Source organism: Anser anser (assembly GCF_964211835.1).
Source record: "Anser anser genome assembly, chromosome: 4".
NCBI lineage: Eukaryota > Metazoa > Chordata > Aves > Anseriformes > Anatidae > Anser > Anser anser.
The window spans coordinates 25,032,416-25,047,362 of record NC_139724.1 but is presented as its reverse complement, the minus strand read 5'-3'; the positions used below and the strand labels follow the sequence as shown (position 1 = coordinate 25,047,362).

The following is a 14,947-nucleotide window of genomic DNA, read 5'->3' as shown; positions in this document are numbered from 1 at the left end:
TATATATAAGGACCTAAAATGTAAGGGAAAACTTAGTTCAGTCTCAAGATCAGAGTTCCCCTTTAAAAAGCAGTCCCCATGCCTCAGACAGCACTTCCAAATGAGAGTCATTCCTCCTTAGCCATTGGGCAGACCTTGAAGTTTCTGTCAAAGTGTCAAAACATGCAGCTGCAAGAAGCTGCAGTGGCTAAGATGTGGAATAGGAAGCAGAAAATAAGTTCTCTGTTTTGGCTGCTGATCCAGAAAATTCAAAGAAAAAAAAATCTATTGAATCAAAATATGTTTTGTTTGCTGTACAAACAACAGCTTGGTCCTTGCTTTCGCCCCACACTTCTTAGCAAAACACTTTGTTCAAAACGAATGCTTTTCAGGTTTTGTAAGAAAATAAAAAAAAATAAAATTAAAAAAAAAAAAGGAAGAAGTGAACCAGTGAAAGATCACATTTCCTTTCCTGTTACTGGATGGTGAAGGTATTTATTTAGACACACAGACTCAGGTGTTTAGTGTTCTGTTCTACCTGAGAGATTTTGAAATAATGTCCCTTTACCTTAGAGTACCCTGACTACCTCGGTGTTGAATGGCTATCTTAACTACCCTTGTTACCATCCATCCTGTGGAAACTGCAGAAAGAAAACAATGAGACACACTAAACAGGAAGGAAAATGCTGACTCTGTTTGGGCACTGGGGCATTCATTATAGGAATGAGACACCTTGACTCCTGTTTCACTGCAGTGTTTAATTACTAGGGGTTGCAAGGATAGGTTGAGAGCACTTTCCACTGTTAAGGCTGTTCACTTAAGAGGTGGGAGATACAGTCAGAAAGTTGTGAAGTGTTTTTCTATAACTTTAATCTAAGACAGCCTTTTCTACACAGGTTGGCGTGTAGGCGAAACAAAAAAAAAATATTTCTATGTTTTCATTATTTTTAAGGTTTGAAAGCATTAAGAATTTTAATAAGTTCACTGTATAAAATAATAATAATAATATATAAAAAAAATCCTACCAAATGTAAAAGACTTTACCAGCAAAAGAATCTAGCCACTGTGGATTGACTTACAATATTTGTTTTTATTTATCTGCACTTGGATGCTACTAAGTTTTTTTTTTTTTCCTTCCTTCTCTCTCTCTCTAAATGCTTATTATTGTATGAGCAAGCATTACTCTTAATCCTATTGTGGTTAAATGAGAAGACTTAGCAATTTTACTCCATGCTTTCATCTTTAACTGCTCTTACCCATGCATGCAAGTCTCTTGCTACTGTTTCATCTGTCCTGAAGAGATTTAGTCCAGAATGTCATCTGAATGGAGTTTCATTACCTGTTGTGAGCATGCAATTTGGGGTCTGATAACAAAAAAACATTTGTCATAGGTTTGCACCTTCTCAGTGGGAAATAGTTAAGGAGAAGAAATACAGCATGGCTATAAATTGCCATAGAGCCATGAGAAAAGGCAAATGTACCTTTGAAATATCCCCACCAGGAAAATTCCAGGAAGACAGCCAAGAAGCAGGCTGATGGTGCTAGGCCTTGGTGTGGAGTCACCTGGAATAGTCACAACTCTGGTCAAAGACATGCAAGAAAATGAACAGAAACTAGTTTGTTTCAATGCAGAGAAGGATCCTACTGGGGTGACAGGAGGAATGGAGAACCTGACTAATGAGAGGTGGAAGGGTGTGACTTGTTTAACTTTGCAAAAGGAAGGCTGAGAGGGGATAAGATTGCTCTCCTCAGGGATAAACACCACAAGGGAACAAAACTGTTTAAGTAAAAGAACAATGTTGGCACAAGAACAAATAGATATAGCCTGACCCTGAACAATCTTGGACTGGGTATTAAAAGAAATTTGCTGACTATTAATAAAGTGTTCTTTGAGTAGCCACAGCCATCCTGCAAGGATGACCAGTGTACACCTATGCCTAAAGTAAGGATATTTGCATCTCTGAATAAGGATGGATACCCCAAAGGCAGCAGAAAGCCTAGACATGTATCTATACTTTCTCTAGCACCTGTTTTTTTCCCTTTAAATGTGGTTTATGAAATCAGAGTGGTGCTGTGTCATTTTGATTAGCAGGAATCCATGTTCAATGACTCTCTTCCAAGCTCTTCCCAGCATGTTACCATTAAGCTTCTACAATTTAGCTGATAGAATATTATCTGTACTGATACCATTACATTGGGGTTCATTTTTAACTGATACGTTCTCATTCAAGAACAAGTTGCTGGCTTGATGCTGCATTTATTTGCTAAATTGCTACTGATCTACCATGTGCATCAAGTCATACCAAATGATCTTAACAATTCCTTCTAGTCTTAAAGCCCATTAATCTGTGGATGACCTGACTCAAAGTTCACTGGAACCCAGGGGAATCTTCCAATGGTTTCATTGGTATGTATAGATAATAAGCACTTTTTAAAAACAGTAGATTAATTTTGCCAACAGGGATTCTGTGAGGTGTCAGCTATGAAAGCTGCCATCAAGCATTGTTATGACACTTACAAAGACAAAATAATAAGCTTTGAAAATTACATCATTTACAATAGATTATTTACTTTTGGCTGTCACTAATGAAAGATTTTGAGCTCTGCCCAAGTTATTTTGCAGAAGAACATTAGGGGTTATGAACTTAAAAGAACCTGTTTTATTAGCAGGCTAATAAGAGATGTACTGTCATGTGCTGTAATGTTTTCCTTGCAGGTAAAGCCTCTGCTTTGCTGACAGCATTACATTGAGGAAAAATAAATCCAGCTACTGAAGATTTTTTTCTAAGATGTCTTCACCTTTGTACGGAACAGTGATACAGGAGCAAATTCCAGGCAAAAACCCACAAAGATAATATCTATTGAGAACAGTATAGTTAGATAAAAGAAAATAAAATATTCTTCTGGAAGAAAAGTTGAAGCTATTTAATTACCATCTTTTCCTAAACTAGCATATTGCTGGGTTTAGTAATTTTTTCTAACTCAGAGGAGAATAGCAGTTTCAAAAATTTAAATTGTTTCCTTGGCCTAGATAACTTACAATCCAGTGAATCAATCCAGCAAACATTAGGTTGGACATAAAACAATAATTACAGAAGCAGAATAAATATAGATTCTTGCCAGGATCAACATAATATTTAGAGTGACAACAAGTAATAATGTCTTACTTGTCCAGCAAGGAATAGACTATTCTCAAAACAAAACACAACAAAACAGTTTTCACAAAAAAAAAAAAAAAAAGTGGTAGATATTACTACTTTCTTTCAAAAATATTGTGGTTTCCCAAACCTGGTAGCCCAGTGATCGCAAAGACAAGTTTATTTTGTTACCAATGTGTGCCTCACATTTGACTTGTTTTGGTTTCTAGAAATGAAGCAACTTTCCCTATGGAAGGAGTATTTATAAGATGTCTCTCCCATGCAGATTTCTTATTGGTTACTAACGTACAAACTGACTCTGCACATTTTCTCAAAGTTCAAAAAACTGTATGGTCTGTATTTTCTGCCTGGCCATCTATTTTCATAGAAACCACATCAACCCTTCTACAAACATTGTTTAATATCTGCCAAGCTTCTCAAGAGTTTTTAGGAGAAACCAGACGGTCAGAAACAAATACACTTACAACACATTCACATAAGTCTTGTTTCCTTGAAAAATCATATTAAAAGTTAATTACATTGAAATTACTGTCTGTTGGCCTTCTTTCTCTGACAACTCATCAGTAATCTTGATAGTGATTTTATCATTTATCATTAGTAGATAACATAATTTGACATAAAACAAGGGAATGTTGCTGTTTATGTAATTCCCTTCACTCTTCATTTCAGGGTTGTACATGGCCTTGAAGGCACGAATGGTTTTTAAAGAAAAAGTCACTTTATTGCTGTGCTTTAGTTTATTATTATTATATTAATGCAGATGCTTACCCATGGTTTCTTTCAATTAACTGTAGTACATTCAGAATTTATCAGACATCAGGAAAGGAATTTTTCTCACAGGCCTTAATGGAGATGCTCTTTTAGAAAATGTAGAACTTTAATGATGAAATGTCAACATAATTCCTAAAATGGGATATGAAGAGATATACAGAGCAAAAAGGAAGTCAAGTGAAACTTGAGTGAAACACAGTCTAAAGCAGAAGGAGCAACTTGTCTAGAATAACTCCTGTTTGCTTCATTGGCAGTATGTGAAATACCCAGCACATTCTGTGATGCTTGCTTTCTTATATTCTTGGCTTGTCACAAAAGCAGTGTGTGAACTGGGTTCCTGGAAATAATTTTTGGGGCTTCAGAAGAAAATTTTCATTGTATTGAAATGTTTTGGTACAATTTTTATTTATTTATTTATTTATTTTTGGTGTGAGTGTGTGTGATTAAAAAGTATTGATTAGATTAAGAGAACTGAAAATTTGTCATTCTGGTGCAATATGTGGCTGCAGCCCTCTGGGATGAGATCTGAGGGATTTCACACAGGACCTGGCAGTGTTGGGTGCAAGAACCTAACAGAAATGAAAGAAACCTGCAGTCTTATTAGCCCAAGTTTCTTCTCATATGTGCCCTTATGCTTCCTCACATGAGAAGTGAGAAGCTTTGTAGGGGAACTAAATTACAGAACTTAAGCAGAAAAGCATCAGGTCTGAATTTTAGCATGTAGATATTGCTCTGGGATACATTGACTATGCGGGGTGAAAATTATCTTCAGATGAGTCAGTGAATGGCAGCGTCCACTTTAAAATGCATACCAAGCACCTTGATTCATAAGGTAATTTATTGCTAGGAGTCATACTAAAAGGTGCTTTCTGGCAGAGGCAAATACAAAACAGATATAGACCATGTGCAAATATGGGAAATGTTACAAAGAAAAACTTTTTGGAGCTTCCTGTTCTCTGAGATCTGGAAGAACAAGCTGTAACTCCAACACCTGCCTGTGTCATCTCAGCAAATTTCCCATCTGTTAAACACTGAAGCAGAGAAAAAGCTGTTTCAGGCCTGCAACAATGTTTACAGGACTGCTTAGCAGTTTCATATTGTAAAAAGACATTAATCTGGAATGTAATGTTCAGATACATACACAAGATTCGTCAAACATTTCTTAGTATCTTAAACAAATAAATGTTTAGTTTAATCATGGTATCAGTCTTATTATTATTATAAAGGTCCAGAATATTGCAAACATTAAAATGGGTAACGATTTCTTTCATTTTAGGATAGGTTAGACAGATCAGTAGCACTAAACAAACAAACAAACAAACAAAACAAAACAAAACAAAACAACCAACCAACTAACCAAACAAAAAAACAACCAACTCAGAAGTCTAAGAAGTTACCGCCACTTGGGTTTCTTCCTGGTAGAACTTTGGTGAGGCTCCCCAAAGTGGGTGCCCTATACTGCTATTACACCCCAGCCACTCAATGTTGTGGGAAGAGAAAAGAATGGGCCTAAGAGCAAAATTCCCATTTAGAAACTGATTTGTTTTCTAGGCAGGACTCACTTTTCATAACTGCTCTGTTGTTTCCATATTTCTCTGGAATCTGTTGGCTTTTGTCTGATGCTGCTTTTGCACCAAGTGACTGTGTTTTGAAGTTGTGAGGGGAAGCAGTGGCGATCCTCCGTGGCTGCAGGTCCCCTGCGCATGAGCACGGCAGTCACTATGGCCCTCAGAGCCTCCCCTCTGGGGTGTGTGCACAGGGCTGATGTGTGGCCTGTGTCACTGAACCAGCCTTGTCCTGCCAGGGACCATGGTGAGAGGAGGCTTCAAAGGCCCATGAGGAGGCCACCACAGGGCCAGCCCCAGTGCTCAGGAAACATTTGGGGCCAGGGCCTTCCCCAGGGCCTGGTTTGAGTGACCACTGCTGCCAAAACAGGCCCATCCACGACCCTGGGAGCCTTCACCATCAGACTGCCTCCTCATTCCTGGGGCCCTGCAGGGCCTTGTCCCATTCCCCTTCACCTGGCTTGATCCTGACCCTCAGTGTGAAAGTCAGGGTGGATGAGGTAGAAGGGGCAAGCCATAGGAAAACAGGACAGTGGATGCCAGGACAGTAAAGCAGGATCTTACAGGTAAGAGCACCATGGAGTGATAAAAAGCTCTGTGGTAAGCTTTCACATAAGTTATACAGACACGTTTAATCCATGTAGCTCCATTGGATTTTAGTGGGTAACCTGGAAGTTATAGAGGGACAAAAATGGTACCTGCACATAAGTAATTTACCTGTCTTTCTACAGTAGCAGTTGGGGGGGGGGGGGGAGGTGCATCCATCAGCCCAGCTGACAGGAACCTGGAAAATGCTTGTTGTGAAAACAGCATCCCTCTTTGGGAAGTTTTAGGGACTTTCAAACTTAGTGTAGGTTCTAAGGGTTTTGCTTAAACTTCATTAAGATTTCCTGTGGTTTCTTAGCAGACACTTTGGTTTTGCTTCAACTGGTACCAAATATTCATTCAGAATATCTGCGATAATAGAACAGATAGAATATCCCCTGCCCTCCCCCACCCCCCACCCCCCCCCCAAAAAAAAAAGAAAAAGAGTAACAACAGATATCGTCAAGGTAAAGAATATTTCTTTCTTTTGCAGCCACACCCGGCATACTGTAACCATGACTCAGTCTTGTGTTCATCTTATGCAGCAAAGCTATCGGCCTAATTTTGCAAGGGTAAGAATAAATGACCATTCTTTTCCATTCTTTTCTCATCTGACATCATATCAAGAGAGAACCATAAATATGTCCTTCCAAAGCAAAGTTATATAAAAATAATCTGCGGAGTATCTTCTTTCTTAAAATGGTTGATTGTGGCTGAAGACATGGAGCCAATCTTTATTTTTATTTGCAGTTGTTTAAGTTTGGAACTTATCCAATAATTTCAATAAAGAGGTTCTAGATTTACACTTTTTCAGGCAAAATTTCGCTTAAGTCTTTATGGTTAAAAAATGCTCACAAGGTTATTACGATTAATGTGGTACAATAAATTCTGAGGTAAAATTTCTGTTCCTACCTTAAACTCTTGCAAAACACATGTTACACATGCCCAACGTGTAATGAGAGTATTAGGGGAATGTAGAATTTTATGCTTATCTTCAGATCTCAAAGAACTGTGAAAGCAGTCATATTTATACACCTGTGTCTGGTTTGTCAAGGAATTGTAACAGGTCACAACCTTTTTAGCCTCAGGAGCAAAACCAAGGGGTCTTCTTAACATACGTTTAATACACAAAGCTATCTGAAACCTTCTGAAGATCAGATCTTCCAAACATTTAGATATATGCTTAAATTTAAGTAGCTAATCAGTTTCTAGTAAATTCAATGGAACTACTCCTGTATACTGTTTATTTGTAAATTGAAGTCATTTAAGCAGAAATGACTTCTCTCCTTATTATACCATGTTTTAGTTCGTGTTATGAGGGTAAAAAAGAAGTGAAAGGAAGAGAGAAAATCTTTGAACAGTAGAAGAATTATCCTTGGTTAATTAATATCAAGTAATTCCTTGTGTTTTCAGTCATTCATTATAAGGTTGATTTTCCTGGGTAATGCTGTATGCGTCACTATTCTGTACCATAAATAGACAGAGTTGGTTTTACTTTACATACTCTCTCAATACATCAGAAGTAGTTTACTAGATATTTTAATGATCATGGTCCACCCAACAAGTGGTGGCAAAATCATCACTGAGGAAGAGTTTGAAATCCATCATAGTGAGAAAAAAGTTGATCATCCTTGTGGAGGGGAACTATAGCAGTAAAGGAGGGTGAACACACTAACTGCTATGTCCTCAAATAAAGTGGAAACAGACTTTGAGTTTTATGACAAGCTTGGTTTCTTTTTTTTTTTTTTTTGATACACATTAGTTTTCTTCTAAGTGTATCTGCTGACTGAACCTTTTCTGATGCCTCTAGCTTTTATATATCAGTTGATTTCCAACAGGCATAGGGGGGAAATGAGCCTTTTCAGGGAAAGAAAAAACAGAAAATTCATTATGCAAAAATGTTTTCAAATTGTGGTTAGCTCAACCACTTTTCCTGTCAGTAGCACTGTCATAAAGATTTCTGATGTTTCTCCTGTGATACATCTTAGGATTCCTCCAAAACACACATACACACACGTCATGCTAAACTACAAAAAACCATAGAACTAAATGAGAGATAACTGTTTAATCTATTTCTGTTAATCACTTTGCAACATGGTCCATACTAGCTGAAGCCATTCTTTGGAGCTTCACTAAAGTCAGCACACAGTTCAGGAAAGTGTAGACCTTCAATTCACTTCAGTGGTTAAAAATGTACTTATCTCTCATGTTATGATTTATTAAATTGTTGTCACTGGAAAGGAAATATAGATGCATAAATAGTACACCCTTATTCCTTATGAATAATACATGGCAATGGAAATGAAATAAAACAATATAAGGGACAATAAAATAATGGGAACATTATTTTAAATAGTTAACATCTTTGCTATGTATGAGTATTAAATAAATATTAAAAATATATATATGTATTAAATAAATATATAGCAAAACTATTATTCTAACTTGTTTTTATTTAGATAATAGCTGTATTTATCTTTTGTTATATTCATTTGATATAACTCCTTAAAAGCAAATATTTTAAAAGCTCTGTTAATTCTTTAAAATAAATATACCAAGAATCTGACTTTAAAATAGAACAGGCTTGTTTTATTTAAGGCAGTGGTGACAACATGAAAAAAAAAACACCAAACATAATGTAATCATTAGCCCTCCTCTTTGTATCTTTAGCTTACTGAAAGAAAATCAAAGGAATTTGTGTGTCAAGAAAAGAATATCACAGATCTTTTAAAATCTATATTATTTCTATGTGAAATATTGTCTAAATGAAAAACCCAGCTAATGTTGCAATTTCATCTGAAAAAGCAAAATTGGACCTATTTCAGCAAGCTGGAATAAGCTAATATAAACAATTGCACAAATATTCTTTCAGTGCTAGAAAGAAATGTTTTCTATTAGTATGGAAAATTTCCAGATCTCAGTAAGACCAAGGAAGCAGCTTGTTTCCTGAGGAGATGTGAAATAGGAGCTATGCCTCCTCCCCTCTCCCTTTTTCATATAAAAGAAAAACATTAAAGGAATAAAGTAAAATTATCTTCTGATTTCTGCCTATTATGAGTTCAGTTACATATGAGACCAAAGTGATACAATATATCATAAATGTGAAATTCACGTTGTGTCAAATAATAATAAAAAAGTTTTGAGAAAATAGGACCAAAAGCAATGCAAACCAGAGTATACACAAGCAGTGCCAAGCACAGCAAAGAGATCATAATAGGACCATAATGCTTATCTTATTTACATCACTTTACTTTCTTTGTCAGAAGTAGTTGTAAAGGGAAAGCACAAGAAATTTGTCAGACTTCTGGTACTGAGTAAGTGGCTTAGGAAAAGGTCTAATGATGCTAGTTTAGATCCTAGCCTAGGATTGGTATCACTGTGGATTGATTTTGATTTGCATCCACTCCCACTTTAGCTATCATGTCTTGCTCTGTAGTGTATCCACTGCATTTTGTAACTCAGCTTCATGGGGCATGGATTATGACCCATTGTTTTCCATACTTTCTAACTGCCCTTCCTAGCTGTTGCACTGCCAGAAATGCAGTGAGACCAAGAAAGTAGTGTTCCAGCCAGAGCTCTTGTGATGAGATTTTGGTTAACGGTGACTTGTACAGATATACCAGTCTTGCAAACTCTCAGACAGTTTCTGCCTCATATACGATACCTCTCCCAAATGGAAGTTTTCTGATAATTATACATGACTAATTTAAAAAGATAGTATCACAGTACACTACCTGTGCCATTTCCCATTAAAAATATCTCAGACAAATAATGTCCTCATCGTTAGGCCTGAGGCATACTTCCGACAACCTGTTGATTATACCTGTGTAGGTTAGGTTAACACTTAACCCATCAGAGCTCAGTCTTTATCACTCAGTCTGGGTATGAATACCATGCCTTGAATTGTCATGCAGGTCTGTATACTGTGTGGTATAAACCATTTGGCTGCTTCTTTTGGCATATTACCCTTTTTATACCTTTGGTCATTCTACTCCAGTGAAGACCTTTTGAATCACAGTAGAATGTGTCAAGTAGAAAAAGTCATTCTTCCTGTCTTGTGAAAAAGTTTTCAGGGAAGCAATAAGTACTTGCCAGTTTATGTTATGCAGACACCTCAAAAAGCATTGGCTTTGGCATCTGAACAGTATTTTAGGAATTATCTTTTTCCATATGTGGAATCAAAATATTTAATTCCCTATGACTTCACATCATTCATTTGAAATTGAGTAACAGGTATTTTGTAATTCGTGGGAATTTCTTGTCTTTTAAATACATCTTTCAGCAATAATAGGATGTATTCACTTATGTAGCAGAAAATGGACTTAGGGAAATGTGGCACAGCTTTTCAGGCTTCACAAAGGCTAATCACAGGAGTTGTTGATGTTGAAAAAACATGTTGCTTTATACAGTTGTTAATTATAAATTTCATCATGAGATAGTAGACTTTTGATTAATTACCCTCTGCTTCTGATATAACAATACATTGATTTGCTTGTTCAGTTATACCTACTTAGTCAATAATATCTTAGTCAACAATATCATTATCTGCCCAGTACCAGTTCTTGTGCTTTGGAAGCCTTAATGTAACTATGGAAATGATGAAGCATATAGTCATTTGCAATCTACAATCTGTTTTGTAATAAAATAGTATTTTCTACAGGTCAAGGTTATTTGGGCATCTCTGGTAATCTGCTTTACAACCTGGCCTCTTTAAGATTTCTTTAAGATTTGCACTGCACAATTTTTCTGCATGTTCCCTGAGGTATGTTCACCTAGTTTGTACACCATGTAAGAAGTGAAGGTAATAATATAGATCGATGTTTTTAGCATCCTGTAAAGTAGCAGATACAGTTCATTATAATGCAACAGCAAAGCATCTATTACATGTCTCATTTTCTGCTATTGAAATATGTCAGTTCCTGATAAACAGAACCACCAGGTTTCTTCTCAGTTTCAACAGGTTTTTTATTCTGTTTTATTGAGAGCTCACAATGTCTTGGTCATGTAATAAACAAGTTCCTAAACTGTCCTCACATGTCCAGCTGCACGATGACTGGGCCAGGGAGATTAGTCTTGAAAAGTATACTGCACATCACAAGCGAGGTGATGGTAGGAAAGTCAGAAAATAAGAAAGTTAAAGCCATGGCTTTATGTCCATTAACTGAACAGCAAGCACTGCAGTGAGTCCTAGAGCAGTCACACATAACAGAGCACTGCTTCTAGTTACTGCAGAGCTCCATCATGTTTCCATGAGTATTGCCAAGTTATCCTGTTATTCAACTGTTGCCTCAGCAGAGCAGTCTTCCCTTGGGTGCCCTCTGTGGTTAGAGTGATTATCCGCAGGATGTTTTGTAGAGTTTTTTGTACTATGAAATCTTCATGTTTGCTACTGTTGAAGTCTTCATCTTTGCTGTCATCTGCCTGAATTCCTGTTTTATTTGCCATCTTTTAGCATTCACTTGAGTTAAATTAATATTTTCTAATTGGATCTTTGCTTTCCTTTCCCTCTGTTTCTGATCATTATCCACCTTGATTGACACTGTAATTATCATGTCCCCAGCTATTATGTGGGTGTCTGTAATAGCTCCAATGTTGTTTTGTTGAAACACTTTCCTCATTGCTCTTATTCCAAAAGCTAGATGTTATCTATCTTGTAGCTGCCTCAGGAGCTCCATAGTCTAGATGATTCCTCATTTAACAGACTTGCCAATATCAGTCTTTTTTTTTTTTGTCTAAAAGAGTAAATACATTTTCACCAAGTAATCTGTGCTGAACATCTGCTAGTGAGCAAATGGAATAATGCTTAAAATAGACCTGTTAAAATGTCTGGAATTAAGATAAATTACACTTTTTTTAGCTGTGACTAAGCCTTTGTGGATATATTCATTTTGTCTGTGACCTTCATTTACTAGATGCTTGGGTACAATTTGGAGTCTGTCTCCTGCAAATGGGACATTTTTCTGGCCAGGCTTGATAAGAGTGACTGATTGATATATACACTCTTCTGGCGTACTTACAGGCCTGTGAGCGCCTTTTGAATCATAAAATCAGATTATTTTTTGTGTGTGTGTGTGTGTGTGTGTGTGCTGGCTGCCTTAATACCCAACACTTGTATTAAATACATTAGTTTTTAAGGCATTGTGTTTTTTTCAGTCTAACAGTAGTAGTGGTAATGCATGAGAGACAAGAGCTGAAGACTTGACCTTAACTTGTATTAAAGGGACTTAGTTTGGAATTGCCATCTGTTATAACGCCAAAGTAGATGGAACCTGGTATCTCATTCAAAAGTTGAGCTGTTAAAAACTTAACTTCAGGCTCAGTACCTCTCTTTATTATTAAAATGTGAGAAACTGAGATTTGCTGGGCATACTGAACACCCTTTCCTACTCAGTATCACTGTACTCTCAGTGTAGGATTAATCAAATTCAACTTCATACACACATTTTGAGTATTATCATATAGGTCAACTTAGTTCATCTCTGCTTATGGAAGTGTATTTAATTTTATAACTAACTTTGCAACATGTTACTCTGAAGGCTGAGCAAATCTTGGTACTTAAACACTATAGCACACGTATTGCTCCTGTGTCTGATATACTGGTGTCTCATTTATCGTGGCTATATCTGCCTTAACAAGTAGCAAATTGCTGAGGATACCCACACAATATACATTTGCTGGGGGGAGAGGCTAATTCAGGTTACCTCCAGGCTCCCGTGAACTGAATGTCTGCTGCCAGCTGACATGCGTTAGGTGAAGTCCCACACTGCCTCCCAGTCTCATCCAAAAGAAGATCAGTTCATGCATTCTGAGACTGCCCTGCAATGCAAACCAGTGTGCAGTAATTGGAGACAGCTGGCACACTTGTTTTAGAAGGGCATTTTTGGTCTGAAATAAAATGCTACTTCAGATTTAACCTGTGCCTCTTAAAAGCTGTGATATTCTTTGGGATGCTTTAAGACAGTAAGAATTGTACAGATGGAACATGATTTCTGTTCCTGGATCTATGGCTTGTAAAATCCTACTAATGACTATTAATTTTTTTTCTGACTCAAATCAGTATCTGTGACAGTCTTTTCTAAGGTCTCCTGCTCCCACCTCCTGCTTCATCTTGACTGCATAATTTGTTTTTCCAAATGCATAATTTCTTGCCTCCTAACTGTGATGTACATGTCTTACTGCTTTTTTCCTGTATGTAAAAATCGGTCATCTGTAATTACACTGGAGACGTTATCAACATCACAGCATATTCATAGCCATTACATGTAACAATAGGTTGTTATGAGCTTTATGAAACTCTGCTTCTATAGGCAGTAAAACAGAGCTTTTAAGCCCTTTCCTACTTTATTGTTTCCTGAAGCCTTCAGCTGGTCCAGTCACCTCCACTTCTCTGTAAAATTGCCAATGAGAAATTGAACTGGGAATGACTTACAGGTTTTTTTTTTTTTTTTTTTTTTTTAAGTTTGCTTTTAAGTTTAGTTGCTTAAGTTTGCTTTTAAGTTTATTTGTGTTACTTTTCATTTTATTTTGTCATTTATCTGTAGTCTCAGACAAAATAATCTCTCTCTGCTTTAACCCAACTGGTGTCACTTCTGACACAATATTGTTTCTCAGCTGTTGATTTCCCATACATCATGAATTCAGAGTGAGACCAGGGAGACCAAAGGATGTTGAAAACTCTTGCCAAGTACCAGATACTGTACCTGCAGACCTCAGACTAAGTATCTGTTTCACATGAGAGGTGCTTCTAACGTTTCCCTCTAAAAAGAGCTTGGATATGTGAAATGACTAAGCAGCATCAGCACAGTAGAAGACACTTGTGTTAACTGAGTTTTTTTTTGTTGCTGTTGTGTATTTATACCTCTGTATATTAGTACAAAAGAGAAAGTATCAAATACTGTATTCATATATTTTTGAAAAAGATGTAGCACACATCATTTCACTCATTTAAAGAGACTCATTGCTGTTGCATGGGTAACTCAGGTAAGCAAAATACATAAACACTTAAGTATTTATGGGGTCAGAATCTTAGTGCCTATTAAATTAATTGAGGGTAGAAACCTGGATAAACGCAATCTTTTGGGAAGATTTGGTATACTTCATTAAAGGGAAGTCCTGTATTGCAAGCCTCTTGAAGATGTTCAAAGGAATCAGCAAATGCATAGTTAAGGGTGATCTGGCTGATCATTTACTTGTATCAGACCAAAGACTTCTAAGGTATCTAAACAGTAATGAAATAAGAGGGAAGGTCTCAAGCGCCATTGATAAATACCTGGTTAAAATATAATAAAAATAAAATAATACATGGTTTTTTCCTTACAAGAGAGGTTACCACTGTAGTTCCACTGCAGCTGTGCTCATTCATGTATTTAAAAATGATGTAGAAAAGGATATTGTCATGGATGAGACCCTTTTTAAATTATATTATTTGTGACAGTAGTTGAAGAATGGTTAAAGGAACTTAGAAGACTAAGTGACTATGTAATGAAGGGGCAGTTGACATTCATTATAGATATATACAAAGTGATACACATGAGGAAAAACAATCTTAACTTCACATGTGAACCAGCACTCTGTTACTTTGCCATTACCACTCACAAATGATCTAGCGGCACTGTGATAATCAGTTCTGTCAAAACATCAGCTTAACATTCAGCAGTGGACAAAAAGGAATGTTAAGAATTATTACAAAAGGAAGAAAGAGCAAAAGCTGAATAAATGTTTATGAAACTGTAAATAAACGGTTCACATTCTAGAATACTGTGAATTTGTCTCTTCTCATGATAGCAGAATATAGATCTACAATAGCAGCTGTAAAGATACAGAGAAGAACAACACGGATGATCAAAGATATGGAACAGCTTTGACATCAGTAATGTTTAAATTGAATGT

At 36.6% G+C, this 14,947-nt stretch overlaps 1 long non-coding RNA gene across 3 annotated transcripts in view; it reads left to right on the top strand.

The window, feature by feature from the left end:
* Positions 1 to 14,947, top strand: part of LOC310899217 — a 63,090-nt gene that overhangs the window by 22,536 nt on the left and 25,607 nt on the right. For 2 of the 3 annotated variants that reach the window (XR_014584077.1, XR_014584078.1), the window contains one exon: positions 2,696 to 5,264. This is a non-coding gene — a long non-coding RNA (uncharacterized lncRNA). Of the gene's footprint in view, positions 1 to 2,695; positions 5,265 to 6,551; positions 6,631 to 14,947 lie in introns of those variants that run through there. The other variant, XR_014584076.1, reaches the window with a different exon arrangement.